The sequence below is a fragment of the Cynocephalus volans genome, chromosome 4 (assembly GCF_027409185.1).
Source record: "Cynocephalus volans isolate mCynVol1 chromosome 4, mCynVol1.pri, whole genome shotgun sequence".
In the NCBI taxonomy this organism is placed as follows: Eukaryota; Metazoa; Chordata; class Mammalia; order Dermoptera; family Cynocephalidae; genus Cynocephalus; species Cynocephalus volans.
In genome coordinates, this window is record NC_084463.1 from 162,906,530 (window position 1) to 162,922,259 (window position 15,730).

The 15,730-nt window shown below is 49.3% G+C and overlaps 1 pseudogene; it reads left to right on the top strand.

Moving 5' to 3' along the window:
* The first annotated feature begins 2,332 nt into the window (after positions 1 to 2,332).
* LOC134376709 (small ribosomal subunit protein uS10-like) lies at positions 2,333 to 3,559 on the top strand (annotated as a pseudogene).
* Positions 3,560 to 15,730: the final 12,171 nt, after the last annotated feature.

Below are 15,730 nucleotides of genomic sequence, written 5' to 3' on the forward strand. Positions count from 1 at the left end.
CATATAATGTTAATGGCAGCTAGTGTGTTCTAAACATTCACTGGGTACCAGGCCCGCATGCTAAGCCTTCTGCACGGATAATCGTACAGAATCCCCACATTAGCCCAGTGGGGGGCATTATTATTACTCCCATTTTGCAGACAAGGAGGCCGGCAGAGAGAAGTTTGGCAATCTGCCCAGGACCACACGGGTGGGGAGCAGCACGCTGTGCTGTTTTAGGGGCCACTGATGTGCCAGGTCTGTGCAGGGCACCTTACAGACCTCATAGGGCCAGAGGGCGTGTGCACAACTCAGCATCACCCCCCAATCTGTGGCTGCCTGGTGTTGCAGGGGCTGGGAGCCTGAGAACCACATTTCCCAGAATCCCCTGCAGCAGGGTCTGGGTTAGAGCCTGTCAATCATCAGTGTTTGCCTGTGATCTGGAAGGAGGCAGTGGTGGGAGACAGGGTGGCTTTGCCAGAGGCGACCCTACGCCAGTGACTCCCGGGGGTCTACCTGTGGTTCACCCCCTCAGTGCTCAGGGTCCTGCAGTCCCTTGAGTCCTGATTTCTGGACTCCAGCCATGCCTGTCCTGCCCTTTGCTCCCTCTGCTCTTATGAAAGTTCTGGAAGCCTCAAATTCTCTGTATTCAATCCCTTTCTGCTTGAAATCCTTTTCCTGACTGAACCTTGATGAGGTGGGGACGCTGGCTCTAGGGCAGAAAAACTGGGGTTCAAAACCCAGCTCCGTTGCTTCCGTGGGTCTGTGGTTTTTTGGCCCAGTCACTTACTGTGACTTAGTCTCATGTTCCTCAGTTTCCTCTTTTAGAATAGGCAGTGGTGATGTCTGCCTCACAGGGACCTGGTGAGAAATCAAGACAAGGTGGAAAACGCAAGCCCAGTGTCTACATGAGGTGACGGCCGACAACTATTATCATTCCCATTTAGCAGATGAGAAAAGTGAGGCTCGAAGAGGTGATGTCACTTGGCCCAAATCGCACAGCTAGAAGGTGGCAAGGTGGGAAATCAGACCCGGGAGTTTGAGGTTTCCTGCTGCCCTGTCTGGCCCTGCTGTGCCTCAGAGCTTACGGCACTCAGTGGGTCCGGCCGTGGGTCAGTGTCTGTGGAAGGTGGGGAGGCCGGGCAGGGGCCGGGGCCACAGGACAAGGGGAGCAGCGGGGCCGGCCAGCCTGCTCCACTCCCTTTCCTGGGCTGCCCAGTGGAGCAGTGGGCTGCCGCGGCCCTGGCTTGGCCATCGGTTGCCTCACCTGGGCCTTGCCATTGCTGTGTACTCCACAGGGCAGGGGTCAGGGCCCGGTGACAGATGTTCAGTGCAGGGCAACACCTGGCCCCGGGTTATGCAGCAAATTAGTGACTGGGCTGGCCTGTGGCCTGAACTCAGGCCTCTGAATGCCATCACACAGGCCTGGCTCATCCTGCACAGTGGCAGGGTGGCAAAGGCCTGGCGGACTTATCTGGGTTCTGGCCAAGGCACCCGGGGTTGCAAACACTGGTCCAGTCAAACATGCCTTGGCAGCCTTTCCCCCGCAGTGGCAAATGGCGGCAGCTGTCCAGGCTCATGCCCACCAATGAGGCAAGCCTGGGGGACGGAGAGCTCCCCTTGCTTCAAGGACCCAGCTCAAGTCCCAAGGTTGCACCCCATTGCCTACTTTGGTCATGTGCTCATCCCTGCACCAGTCACAATGCCTGGAGGATGTGCCCTTTGATCGGCCAGCCCCTTTGTGGGGCTGGGGTGGGTGGGGAGGCCTGTCCATCCTGAGCCCCGTGGACTGAGATTGGGGAAGGGATCTTTTCCAAAGAAGGGATAATGGATGACAGGAGGCAGAGTGAATGACCTTAATGAGAGAACCCAGGACCCAAGCCTGTCACTTGTCCCCAGCCCTGGGATGGTGACTATCCTTTCTTCTTTACCTCCTCGGCAGCAGGGACTAGGTGGGCTTTGGGGGAGGCAGTGGAGACACGCTAGAGCTGAGGCCAGGAAATGGTGGAGGAAGGAATGTTCTCTGGGGGCGACGGTATTGTCTCCTCCCCTCATACAAACAGGAGGTGCCAGGGCCAGCCTCTGTGTCAGGGGACCTCTCCAACAGCTGACATAGGGGCCCACCGAGAGCTGATCACCACACAGACAAGCCTTGTCATTCAGTCCTCATCAAAGCTCCACGAGCACCCCTTTCATACATGAAGAAACTGAGGCTCAGAACGACAAGAGTCGTTTCTTTTTCAGGAAGATGCAGTCGCAGGTGCTGTAGGACTCCAGCCCGCCCGCTGCTGCTCCTGACACCGCTGCTCACTGTCGCCAACGGACAAGACGCTCAGGAAGCCACACCTCAGCCATGGCTTTTAAAGATTCTAGAAAGATACCTGTGGAACAAGAGGTGGCAGTTCACTGAATTCCAATCACCCTAACCAGCCGCAGTGCAAGATCCCTGCTGAAGGCGTGTGCCGACTTGATCAGAGGCACAGACGAGGTCAGCCTCAAAGTGAAAGGACCAGGCGGGACACCTGCCAAGACAGAATCACAAGAAAAATGCCTTGTGGTGAAGGTTCTGGACATGGGATCGTTTCCAGACAGGAATCCACAAGCAACGCATTGACCGGCACAGCCCTTCCGAGACTGTAAAGCCAACTGCATCGCAGCATGGGGCCAGGACCGGAGGTGGAAGTCGCCGTCGCAGATTCTAAAGTCAACTATTTTAATAAATTGACATTCCATTGTTTAAAAAAAAAAAAGAAAGAAAGAAAGACAAGAGTTGCAGCCAGTAAATGGCTGAGTCTAGGCTTAAACCCAGGTCTGTCTCATCCAGAGCCTGAGTCCTACAACCCCACGATGCATCCTTTTAATTTTCTTTCAAAACTATCATCAGGCTGGGCGGTGAGCCCAGTTGGTTGGAGCGTGGTGCTGATAACACCAAGGTCCAGGGTTCGACCCCTGTACCAGCCGGCTGCCAAAGAAGAAATAGAAACAAATAAATAAAATTTAAAAAAGGGCAGGCTGTTTAGCTCAGCTGGTTAGAGTACAGTGTTGTCACACCAAGGTCAAGGGTTTGTGTCCTGTACTGGCAAGCTGCCAATAAAATAAATAAATGAATGAAATATCCCCAATATATTGTTAACGCAGTGCTGTTTCAGTCATAAAATGAGATAGTGTAAGGTCAAGGGCCATGTCTGAGGCCTCAGCTTGCAGCCCAGGGAAGAAAGCCAGGGAGTATGAGAGTGACGGGGCTGGAGGCTGATGTGCCCTTGGCTTCTGTGACAGGTGAGGCAGTGTGTCAACGGACGTAGGACCTTTCCTCACCTCCATGGCCCAACTCTTCGTCCCCTCTCAAAACCCAGCTCACAGGGCACTTCCTCCAAAAAGTCTTCTCTGCTGTGCCTACAGTCCCCTTCCCGTCAAGGATGCCTCCTCTGTGTCCCCTGTCCCCTGGGCTGCCCTCATCAGAGCTCCAACTAAAGCGTGTCTGTGGGTCTGTCTGTCTGTCTGTCTGTCTCCCCGTCAGACTGTGAATAACCTGAAGGCAGGGAGAGGGGATTCCCTGGTGCCCACGGTGTGCCCAGGCTAGATCATGGCACAGAGTGGGCGCTCGGCAAGCGCCATCCGGAGGCGTAACTGAGGGGTGAGTGAACGCATCGCATCTCGGAGTGAGTGCCCTGCAGACACATCCAGGCAGCTGCAGCTACAGGAGCTGGGCCCGCCAATGCCAGGGCCCACGGTGGCTGGAGCTGGGAGATGGAAGGAGCCCAGCCCTCTGCAGCTCCTGAAGGCTGGGGTCCAGGTCGACCTGTCTTAACAGGGCCCCTCTCAACCCAGCTGACACAGAGACCTTTGGAAGCCACGTGGCCACAGGCTGTCACCCTTGCTGCAGTTTAATCATCTGACCTAGAGGCTGGGGAACCTTGGGACTGTGACCTAGTGCCTGGGATGCTATGTGGTATGAGGATGTCACTCGCACCTGGCTCACCCCCAGGACAGAATAGTCCTGCCTCTTCTCCGACCGAGAGGTTATATGCTAACCTGGCTGACCCTCCCTGTGTCCTCACTGTGCCCACTCACCCCAGGTTACAGGTTGGGGGAGAGGTAGCTTCAGAATTAGGTGATGTCAGGCTCAAGTGCCACCTGGACAGGTGGGCTGGCAGGTGGGGGCTGGGGCCCTCACTTCCCCATTCAGCACCCCAAAACCTCTCCCTCTTATTCCTCTGCTTGTGCCTGCAGCTTTGCTCACTGACCAGAGCACACCTTCTCTTCTTGCCCAGAGACACTCAGGACTTTCTGCCAGCTCTGCCCCTGCCTGGTATATACCCTGTGCATGTCACTGGGCCTCAGTTTCCCTCTGTATTTCTTGGCTATACAGAGGCAGGTTTAGAAGGTTCTTTGAGGCTGGATGAAGCTGGGTTTTTGAGCCCAGTGCTCTGGGGGCCCAGCCCTCAGGGCTGTGCGGGAACCCAGGAAGGGTGCAGTTACTGTCCCAGGGGCTGGGCTGGAGAGCCAGCCAGAAGACATTGCACCCCATGCTGGTCCATGAAGCGAGGGAGGCTACTGGCCCCTCACACCGGAGCTCAGGCATGTCCTGGGCCGACAGAGAGCAAGTTCATCTCCCTACTTCCAGGCCCTTCTCTGCTGGGATTCACTGGGCAGGATGAATCAAAGCTGGGGCTCAGGGCTATGCACAGCCCCTATGCCCAGTGTGACCTTCTAGGCTTCCACAGCCTGAGGCTTTGACTTGAGGGCGACCAGCGCCCTGTCAGGCTATGAAGATGAGAGGCAGGAGCAGCTGGGGCTTCTTTCTCCAGCGAGGACATCACTTCCCCATCAGGCTGCCACTTGCCCAGGCCCCCAAAAGTCCAACACCAGTCAGGCCCCAAGGACCCCATGCAGCTTGAGGGATCAGGTTTGAGTGGAGAGTAGCCCCAGGTGAGAATGGGGACTCAGAGAAGATTTGGGAGTTGACCCCTACACAGAGGTCTGAGGGGTGCGAGAGATTGCTCAGGGAAGGAGAGGGTAGAGGAAGTGTCTCAGGCAGAGGGTAAAGCAAGTGCAGACTTCCCAACCAAGGCAAGCCCCAGGGCCACTGATCAGCAGCCCCCATACTTCAAGTCACAACCCACCAGGGCCTCCTGGGGTCCCAGTGTGGTGGAGCCGGTACCTGGTGATGCTGGCTGTTGCCTTCCCACTTGGAGACTTGGGCTCCTGTTCCCAGGAGCGGTGGTAAGAAGACCAGCCCACACCGCATAGCTCCACATGGCCCCCTCACCTCGCTGCCTTGGACCCAGGCAGAGGGGAGCTCCAGGCCCCACCCCGCTGCCCTGAACTGGTACCACACAGGTGAGCCCGCCAGTGCCAGCCAGCCAGCAGAACTGCGTGGCTCCATGTGGCCCTTCATTCTGCCTCAGACCCAGGGGGAAGACCAGCCTACGGATCTGGCCCACCGAGTTTGACCCAGCAGAACTTCACACATTAGGGGCTCATTCTATGACCACAGAGTCTCGAATGGGAACCAAGTTGGTTTAACATAGCCACCATCATGCCTACTGTCAAGTAAGACAGTTCACCCCTCGCAGTAGCAACCAAGGCCACTCCACAGCCACGCTCAGCATAATAGAAGAAGCAAACCCCCTACCAAATGACCAAGCATCAGCAAAAAAACACTAGAAGTACAAACAGTATAGAAGAAATGACACCACCGAAAGGATACAGTAAAGTGACTGTACAGGGAATCCTTGAAATGTCTGAAAAAGAATTTCTAGTAATGATCGTAAGAAAACTTGAAGAAATAAAGGAAGACTCAATTAGAGAACACAATGAAACGAGAAAAAATATCCAGAATATGAGGAGGAAATCAACAAAGAGATTAATACCATAAAAAAGAATGTAGCAGAACTTCTAGAAATAAAAGACTCACTCAGCGAAATAAAAAACATGACTGAGAGCTTGAGCAGCAGGGTAGAGCAAGCAGAAGAAAGAATTTCAGAGCTTGAAGATGGTCTTTTTGAAATAACTCAGGCAGACAAAAAAAAAAAAAAAGAATTTAAAATAATGAGGAAAACCTAAGAGAGATAGCAGACAACCTCAAGCACTCTAACATCCAAATTGTGGGTATTCTGGAAGGGCAGGTGAGGGGAAAAGGTATTGAAAACCTACTCAAGGAAATAGTAACAGAAAACTTCTCAGGTGTAGGGCGAGATACAGACCTTCAGATCCAGGAAGCTCAAAGGTCCCCAAACAGATTCAACCCAAAAAGATCCTCCCCAAACATATTATAATTAAATTTGCAAAGCTCAAAGACAAAGAGAGAATTCTACAAGCAGCAAGAGAAAAGCATCAGGTCACTTATAGGGGAACCCCCATCAAACTAACAGCAGACTTCTCAACCAAAATCCTACAGGCCAGAAGAAAGTGGAATGATATATTCAAAATAGTAAAAGAAAAAAACTGCCAGCCAAGAATTCTTTACCCAGCAAGGCTCTCCTTCAGAAATGAGGGAGAAATAGTGTATTTCCCAGACAAACAAAAGTTGTGGGAGTTCACCACCACACGACCAGCCCTACAAGAAATTCTCAAGGGGGTCATTCATCTGTAATCTGAATAATGGTGACCACTATCATGAATACACAAGAAAGAGCAAAACCCACAGTTAAAAATGCCAGCAAGAAAGAGAAAGAAGCTAAATCATTCCACCTTAAATTCCCAACTAACATTGAAGAAGAGAAATAAAAAGGGAAATAATGATCAAAAGATATTTAAACCACCTAAATAGTCATTAAATGACAGGAATTAAACAGCACTTCTCAATAACTACTCTAAATGTGAATGGACTAAACTCCCCACTCAAAATACACAGACTAACTGACTGGATTAAAAAGCTAGACCCAAGTATATGCTGTCTTCAAGAGACGCACCTCACCTGTAATTACTCTCATAGACTAAAAGTGAAGGGCTAGAAAAAGATATACCATGCAAATGGAAACCAAAAACGAGCAGGAGTAGCTATTCTTATATTGGACAAAATAGACTTTAAACCAAAAAACATTAAAAAAGACAAAGAAGGCCATTATATAATGATAAAGGGAACTATCCTGCTAGAAGACATAACAATCATAAATGTGTATGCACCCAATACTGGAGCAGCACCGAGATATATCAAGCAAACACTCTTAGACCTAAAGAAGGAGATAGGTCCTAATACATTAATAGTGAGTGATCTGAGCACCCCTCTCTCAGTATGGGACAGGACTTCCAGGCAACAAGTCAACAAAAAGACACAGGATTTAATCTACACCCTAGACCAACTGGACTTGGCAGATACATACAGAACATTTCACCCAACAGCTAAAGAATACACTTTCTTCTCATCAGCTCATGGTACATTCTCCAGGATAGACCACATATTAGGCCACAAATCTAGTCTCAGCAAATTTTAAAAAATTGAAATCATTCCAACAATCTTTTCAGACCACAATGGACTAAAACTGGAGATAAACAATAAGCAAATTGCTGGAAGCTACACAAATACATGGAAGGGCTGACCCCATGGCGCACTCGGGAGAGTGCGGCCCTGGGAGCGTGGCAGTGCTCCCGCCGCGGGTTCGGATCCTATATAAGGATGGCCGGTGCGCTCACTGGCTGAGCGCGGTGCGGCCGGTCACAAAAAGACAAAAAAAAAAAAAAAAAAAAAAAAGCCAAATACATGGAAAATAAATATTAGGCTCCTGAATGACCTATGGGTCCAAGAAGAAATTAAACAGGAATCAAAAAATTTCTAGAAACTAATGAAAACAAAGATACATCATGCCAAAACTTGTGGGATTATGCAAAAGCTATTTATTGCAGTAAATACTTATATCAAAAAAATGGGAAGACTCCAAATAAACGACCTAAAGCTACACCTCGAAGAACTTGAAAAACAACAACAATCCAAACCTAAAGGCAGGAGATGGAAAGAAATAATTAAGATCAGAGCAGAACTAAATGAAATAGAGACCCAAAAAACAATAGAAAAGATGAACAAAACTAAAAGTTGGTTTTTCGAGAAGATAAACAAAATAGACAAACCATTAGCTAGATTAACAAAAAAAAGAGGAGAGAAGACCCAAATAACAAAAATCAGAAATGAAAAGGGAGACATTACAACTGACACCACAGAAACACAAAGAATCGTTAGAGACTATTATAAGCAACTGTATGACAACAAATTTGAAAATCTGGAAGAGATGGATAAGTTTCTAGACACATATAAATTACCAAGACTGAACCAAGAAGAGACAGAAAACCTGAGCAGACCAATAACAAGCAAGGAGACTGAAGCGGTAATCAGCAATCTTCCAACAAAAAAAAGTCCAGGTCCGGATGGCTTTACAGCTGAATTCTATCAAACTTTTAAAGAGGAGTTAATACCAATTCTCATGAACCTGTTCCAAATAATTGAAACAGACTCTACTTTCCCAAACTCATTCTATGAGGCCAACATAACTCTGATACCAAAACCAGATAAAGACACCACAAAAAAAGAAAATTACAGGCCAATATTCTCGATGAACCTAGATGCTAAAATCCTCCACAAAATATTAGCAATTAGGATACAGCAACATACTAAAAAAATTATACACTATGATCAAGTGGGATTCATCCCAGGGATGCAAGGATGGTTCAACATACAAAAGTCAATAAATGTGATACATCACATCAACAAGCTCAAGGACAAAGACCATATGATTATCTCAATAGATGCTGAAAAGGCATTTGACAAAAGTCAACATCCCTTCATGATAAAGACGTAACAAATTAGGTATAGAAGGAAAATATCTTAACACAATTAAAGCCATTTATGACAAGCCCACCGCCAGTATTGCTCTGAATGGGGAAAAATTGAAGGCCTTCCCCTTAAGGACAGGAACAAGACAAGGATGTTCACTCTCCCCACTTCTATTCAACATAGTGCTGGAGGTACTAGCTAGAGCAATCAGGCAAGAGAAAGAAATAAAGGGAATCCAGATTGGAGAAGATGAAGTCAAACTTTCCCTATTTGTAGATGACATGATACTATATATAGAAAAGCCTAAAGACCCTATCAAAAAACTCCTAGAGCTGGTTAATAACTTCAATAATGTTGCAGGATACAAAATAAATGCCCAGAAATCAGTAGCATTTATATACTCAAATAATGAATTAACAGAAAGAGAAATAAAGAAAGTAAGCCCATTTACAATTGTCACCAAAAAAATATGATACGTAGGGATTAATTTAACCAAGGAGGTGAAAGACCTCTACAATAAGAATTACAAACCACTTCTGAAAGAAACTAAAGAAGATACAGAAAGATGGAAAGATATTTCATGCTCTTGGATTGGAAGAATTAACATTGTAAAAATGTCTATACTACCCAATGTGATCTACAGATTCAATGCAATCCCCATCAAACTACCAATGACATTCTTCACAGAAATGGAAAAAACAATCTTACCTTTCATGTGGAAAAACGAAAGACCCCAAATAGCCAAAGCAATCCTGAGCAAAAAGAGCAAAGCCGTAGGCATAACTCTGCCTGACTTCAAATTATACTACAAAGCTGTTGTAACCAAAAAGCATGGCACTGGTATAAAAACAGACATTCAGACCAGTGGAGTAGAATAGAGAACCCAGAAATCACTCCTCAGGCTTATAGCCATGTGACATTAGACAAAGACAACAAAAATCTACATTGGGGAAAAGACTGCCTCTTCAACAAGTGGTGCTGGGAAAACTGGATATCCATTTGCAGAAGAATGAAACTAGATATGCATCTCTCATCATACGCTAAAATCAACTCAAAATGGATTAAAGACCTAGGTATAAGACCCGAAACTGTAAAATCACTAAGGAAAAATATAGGTGAAACACTCCAGCAGTTAGGTCAGGGCACAGGCTTTATGAACATGAGCCCGAAAGCACAAGCAGCAAAAGAAAAAATAAACAAATGGGACTATATCAAACTAAAAAGTTTCTGCACAGCAAAATAAACAATCACCAGAGTGAAAAGACAACCTACAGAGTGGGAGAAAGTTTTTGCCAACTATGCATCCCTCAAGGGACTAATATCCAGAATATACATAGAACTCAAGCAATTATACAGTAAAAAAATAAATGACCCAATTAAAAAATGGGAAAAGGAGCTGAATAGACATTTTTCAAAGGAAGACATACAAATGGCCAACAGATACATGAAAAAATGCTCAACATCACTAGTCATCAGGGAAATGCAAATTAAAACCACTTTGAGATGCCCCCTCACTCCCGTTAGACTGGCTATGATCAAAAAGACGGTGAATAACAAATGCTGGCGACGGTGTGGAGAGAAGGGAACACTCCTGCAGTGTTGGTGGGATTATAAATTAGTACAACCACTTTGGAAAACAATTTGGAGGTTTCTCAAACAACTACAGATAGATCTTCCATATGATCCAGCAATCCCTCTTCTGGCTATATATCCAGAGGACTGGAAATCATCATGTCGAAGGGATCCCTGCACTCCCATGTTCATCGCAGCTCTGTTCACAATAGCCAAGACATGGAACCAACCTAAATGTCCATTGATGGATGACTGGATAAGGAAACTGTGATATATCTACACTATGGAATACTACTCTGCCATAAAAAAGAATGAAACCCTCCCATTTGCAGCAACATGGATGAACCTTGAGAAACTTAGGTTGAGTGAAACAAGCAAAGCACAGAGGGATAAATACCTCATGTTCACTCATATGTGGGAGCTGAGAGAGAAAGGAAGGCAGGAGAGAAAGACCACAGTAGTGCTGTGGTCTAACAGAGGAGGGAACATTCCTAGGGATATGAATTGGAGTGGAGGGGAGAGGGGCAGGGGGAGGGAGGTTGGGAGATAATTGGAAGGGGACAAAGGGTACAAAAGTAATTTCTGGTAATGGGTATGTCCCTAGCATGAGTCTGGTTCCCACATCATGGGCAGGAGGGGGAACAATCAGCTTTGTATCGCATGAATATAGAAAGAAAGAAAGAAAGAGAGAGAGAGAGAGAAAGAAAAGAAAGAAAGAAGAAAGAAACAGACCAGCCCTGCTGGCCTTAGGTGTTCCCAAAGCCTCGAGCGAGACATTGGTCAGCTTTGAGCCAGGCGCTCTCCAAGGCAAGGGCTGACGCACGTCTGTCTGGGGAGGAAGGGCAAACAGGTGGTGGGCACCCGGGCTGGCGAGTGTCTCACCGTGCCAGCTCCCCGCTGCGGCTCCAGGGGCTGGAGGGAGTTGAACATTAACCCCTTTGGTGAGTGGCCCCAGTTAAACAAACACCCGCTATCACAGGTCAACAGCAGCCGCCTCCCCTCTGTCTGGGCTGCTGCTAACTCAGAGCCCAGAGCAGTCCTGCCTGGGCGCTGCCTGCCACGGCCAGCACGGCAGGGGCCATGGTGCTTAGGCTGCCAGGCAGGGCAGGGCAGGCACTGCCCCAGGTTCCAGCCCCGTCCACCTTTGCCTGCTGCTCCCTGTGTGACCCCGGGCAAGTCGCTGTCCCTGCCTCTCTACACTGAGAGGCCTGGCCCTCTCTGATGTGGCCTCCTGGGATGTCTGGGCCACAGTTGTGTCTGGGGGTCAGGAGCAGGGTAGGGGGATGCTGGGCTGGGTCTGGTGTCATAAAGTGAAGCCAGAGAAAAACTACAGGCTTTGAAATCAGATTCCAGGAAGTGACAAAGGCAATGAACACTTAGGGAACACTCACCACGTGCTTGTGTCTTTTTGCTGCTTTGTTAAATTTTCAATGAGGTGGACATTACTGTCACCTCGTTTTACAGAACAGGAAACTAAGGCTGAGGCAGGCCAAGCTGCTGAGTTAGGAAGCAGCGGAGACAGAATTTGCCCAGGGGCACCTGAGCAGGGCCTGACCGCTAAGGCCGGCGCTCCCGTGTCCCTCCCACCCCACCCAGCCTCCTCGGGGCCCCGACAGTCCCCCTTCAAGCCTCCTGGACTGGCCGTGCTGAGCTTCTTTCTCAGTGTTCTCAGAAGACACCCTGCCCTTCCTTGTGGCCGGGACTGCACGCGTCCGCTGCGTCCCCGCCCTTGGTTTCATGAACTCCTATTCATCCCTCGACCGTTCTTTGTGTCACCTCCTCCTTGAAGCCTGCCTTCGTTTCCCCGCAGAAACAGGGCCCCTCCTCTGTACTCCCGCGATATGTCTCACCTGCATCTATTCAAGGCACTTGTCACACTTTCCTGCTATTTGTGTATCTGGGTTTAAGTCACGTCTGTAGCCGCTGTGCCTTTTGAGGGCCCAGCTCCTATTTGGCACTCAAATAGGGAAGGTTGTCAAGGAAGCAGGTGACGCCAGAGAGTCCCCCATGGAAGCAGGACAGGAACGGGCAGAGCAACACCTTCAGGTGAGCAGAGGAGGCACAGCTCGGCTGACAAAGAAGAAAGAGCTGGAATAGTCTCGAGTACACAGCAACAGTGGACACCAGCTCCAGCCATTCCAAACAGGGATGGAGAAAGCTGTGATCGAGGCAGTTCAAGCAGGTGCCTGGGGTGCCAGGCGCGGACTCCCGAGGCGGGCCACAGGGACAGCAGGTGACGCTAACTGCTGGCCTGGGTGCCAGGCCCCACGTGAAGGGCTCCAGGGGTGCTCTCTCCTCAACAATCCCAAAGTTAAGTGCCATCATCACCCCCCATTTTTACGAGTGAGGAACCTGAGACAGAGTATTTAGCTGACACTCAGGGGGCCAGGGAAGGCAGGAGCAGTTTTCCAGAAGACCCCGTGCTCTCAGCACGGCCCCAGCCCCCCGCACCCACCGCCAGCCTTGGCCCCAGGCTGAGCGCTTTCCTGGGTCAGCTCTGGTCCACTTGGAGGCCTCTTAGCCCCAGAAGAAAAATGTGGTTTGACTGGTAGGAGGAGGAAATAAAAGTAGCTGTTTTGTTTATAGGAGAGACACCGTGAAGGGCATTCTCCGACCTGCCAGAGGCCAGGAGAAAAGTCGAGTCCCTACTCCTGTGGACCGCTGGCCTGCTGTTTCTAGTCACTTTGATCGGTGTCCCATTCCCCATGCCCACTGAGGCTGCGGTGAAGAAATCGAAATGGCCCGACCTGCTGCCCAGGGAGCAGCAAACACATTAGTAGTGGCGAAAGAGTGACTTGCTTAACAGATAAGATGTAAACCCCCTTTCTGTAACTAGAGCCCTGCCTCCATCATGTAATTGTAGTTTCCAACATCGGTTGCATGAGAGGAAACAAGAGCCCTGAGGGGCAACCACAGTTAAGTTCTAGAGGACAACACACCAAGCCTTGTCCTGATCAAATACAGCTAACCTTTTGCCCTAGGGTTATATTTGTGTCAAGTCACTATTAAAATCGCCGGGTCCAGCAGTTTGCCCGGCTGGAGGAAACCTTGGACTTTTTTGCTGCCTCTAGGCAAGCTTGGGATTGAGTCACTCTTTCAGAGGGAGACAGGTCCATGCCCTTCCCGGGCCCCGCAAACACCCGTGGCTCCCAGGGGCCCGCGCTGAGCGCCACTGACCTCTCCCACTTCTCAGGCTCCCTGAGTATGTTTGACTAATAGGCATGGGTCACCCCGCTTGTCTGCACCATAATCGTTAGACAAACTTCTTCTGGCCCCACCTAGCGGCATGGAAAGCAGGTAAAAAGCAGTGATTCCTATCTGTCACCCAAGGGAATTCTTAGCAGACAGAGATTTCCAGAATTGCCCTGGGGGAGGTGGGGCGGCGTGGCTCAGGCCGGCAGGTGGGCTGGCTGGCTCTGTGGCCCTCCCCGGTGCTCTCCAGGTACGGCTCCAAACAGAACCGGGCCCTCCGTGAAGGCTGTCTGCTGTCATCTCAGGGGATTGATGTCCTGCTCACACAGAACTACGACCACCTCACTGGCAGGGATATTCTCCCCTGGGCCCCATCTGGGACCTTGTCATCACTGGAAAATGCAGAGCCCACCGTCCGCCCCGACCTCTGCCTGCCTTCCCCGTGGCTTGCCTGACCACCCTTGGCCATCCTCCGACCACGGAATGTCTCCAGGCCTTGCATGCCTCCGCTTTTGCCCGACCGGCAGCCCACTCGGCTCAGACTCACCGTCTCTTCCCTAACCTGCGTGCATGCACAGCTGGCTCAACCCTTCTCCCGCCGACCTGAACCTTGTGTCACCAAGCCCTGCCATCTTCTGTGGCCTCCACCTGGCTAAAGGCTAATGTGTGTGGAGAAGTGCTGCCACCGGCCTGGCTCCCTTGGGTGCTCAGGACCCTGACTGTACCTACAAGGAGATGGGTAAATATTTCACCATGAATTGCACTAGGTTTCTGTAACTAGCTTGCTTTCCTATTCTCGGTTCAAATCTCCCTCACGCTCCTCTAAACGTGGGGCCCTCATCTTCTCACTCTCAGATGGTCTCTCCTCCTGCTTTACATAGATAGAGACCCTCACGCTGACCTGGCTCCCCCACCACAGCTGTAAGCCTCTCTTCCTCTTGGAAGGAAGAATCTGTACTCCTAGACCCACTCTCATCCCCCAACTCTGAATAACTCCTTCACTTGCCTTCTTAGGAACACACGATCTCCTGGGGAAGCTTCCCACCTCCTCTCCCAGCTGTCATCTGCGTTCCTCCTTCACAACCAAACTTCCTCTCCCCTGCTTTCCCCTCGCCCAGTCTGGGTCCTCTTTGAAGTGCTGCCCCACGCTGTGCACTCTCCAAGATCACCAAGGACCAGTAGCCTTTGAGCAGCATTCCCTGCTGCTGCTGTCCATGCCTTATTGTGGAAAGGCCCAGGGGCTGTCCTCAGCCCTCTTTCCCTGGGTTATCTATCTCTGTTATGGTTCTAACGTGTCACTCAAAGTTCATGTGTTGGAAACTTGACCCCCAAAGCAACAGTGTACGGAGGTGGGGCCTAATCAGAGGTGATTAGCTTATGAGGGCTCTGCACTCATGAATAGATCAGTGCTGCTGTTGTGGGAGTGGGTTAGTTATCACCCGATACGGCCCCTTGATCTTGGACTTCCCACCTTCCAGAGCCACGAGCCAAATGTACTTCTGTTGTTTATAAACTACCCAGTCTGTGGTATTCTGTCACTGCAATACAAAACAGACTAAGACAGAAAACTGGTATGGAGAAGTGGGGCTGCTGCTATAACAAATACCTGCAAATGTGGAAGTGGCTTTGGAATTAATTGGGTAATGAGTAGAGGCTGGAAGAATTTGAAGGTGACAGCTAGAAAAAGCCTAGATTGCCATGAATGAAGTGTTAAGGGTAGTTCTGAAGAGGGCTCACAAGACAAGAACTGTAGGGAGAGCTCAAATCTTCTTCAGGATTACTTAAGTGGTTATGGTCACAATGTTGGTAGAAATGTGGATAATAAAGTCCATTCTGATGAAGTCTCAGAAATGAGGAACAAGGTATTGGAAACTGGAGTGAAGGTCATTCTTGTTATAACAGTTGCAAAGAACTTGGCAGAATTGTGTCCTAGGGCTTTGTAGAAGACAGAACTTGAGAGCAATAAAGTAGGAAATCTGGCAGAAGACATACAGAAGCTGCAAAGTGTTCAAGGTGCTGTATGGCTTCTTTTGGCCACTTACAGTAAAGTGAGAGAACAGAGAAATGATTCAAAGACATAATTTATAATTAAAAGGGCAGCAGAACAGAAAGACTTGGAAAACTTTCAACCTAGCCTTGTAAAGAATAAAGTGTTCAGCAGAGAATATTAAGGGTGTGGCCAAGAAACATTTGCTTAAGAGATTAACATGGATAGAAGGA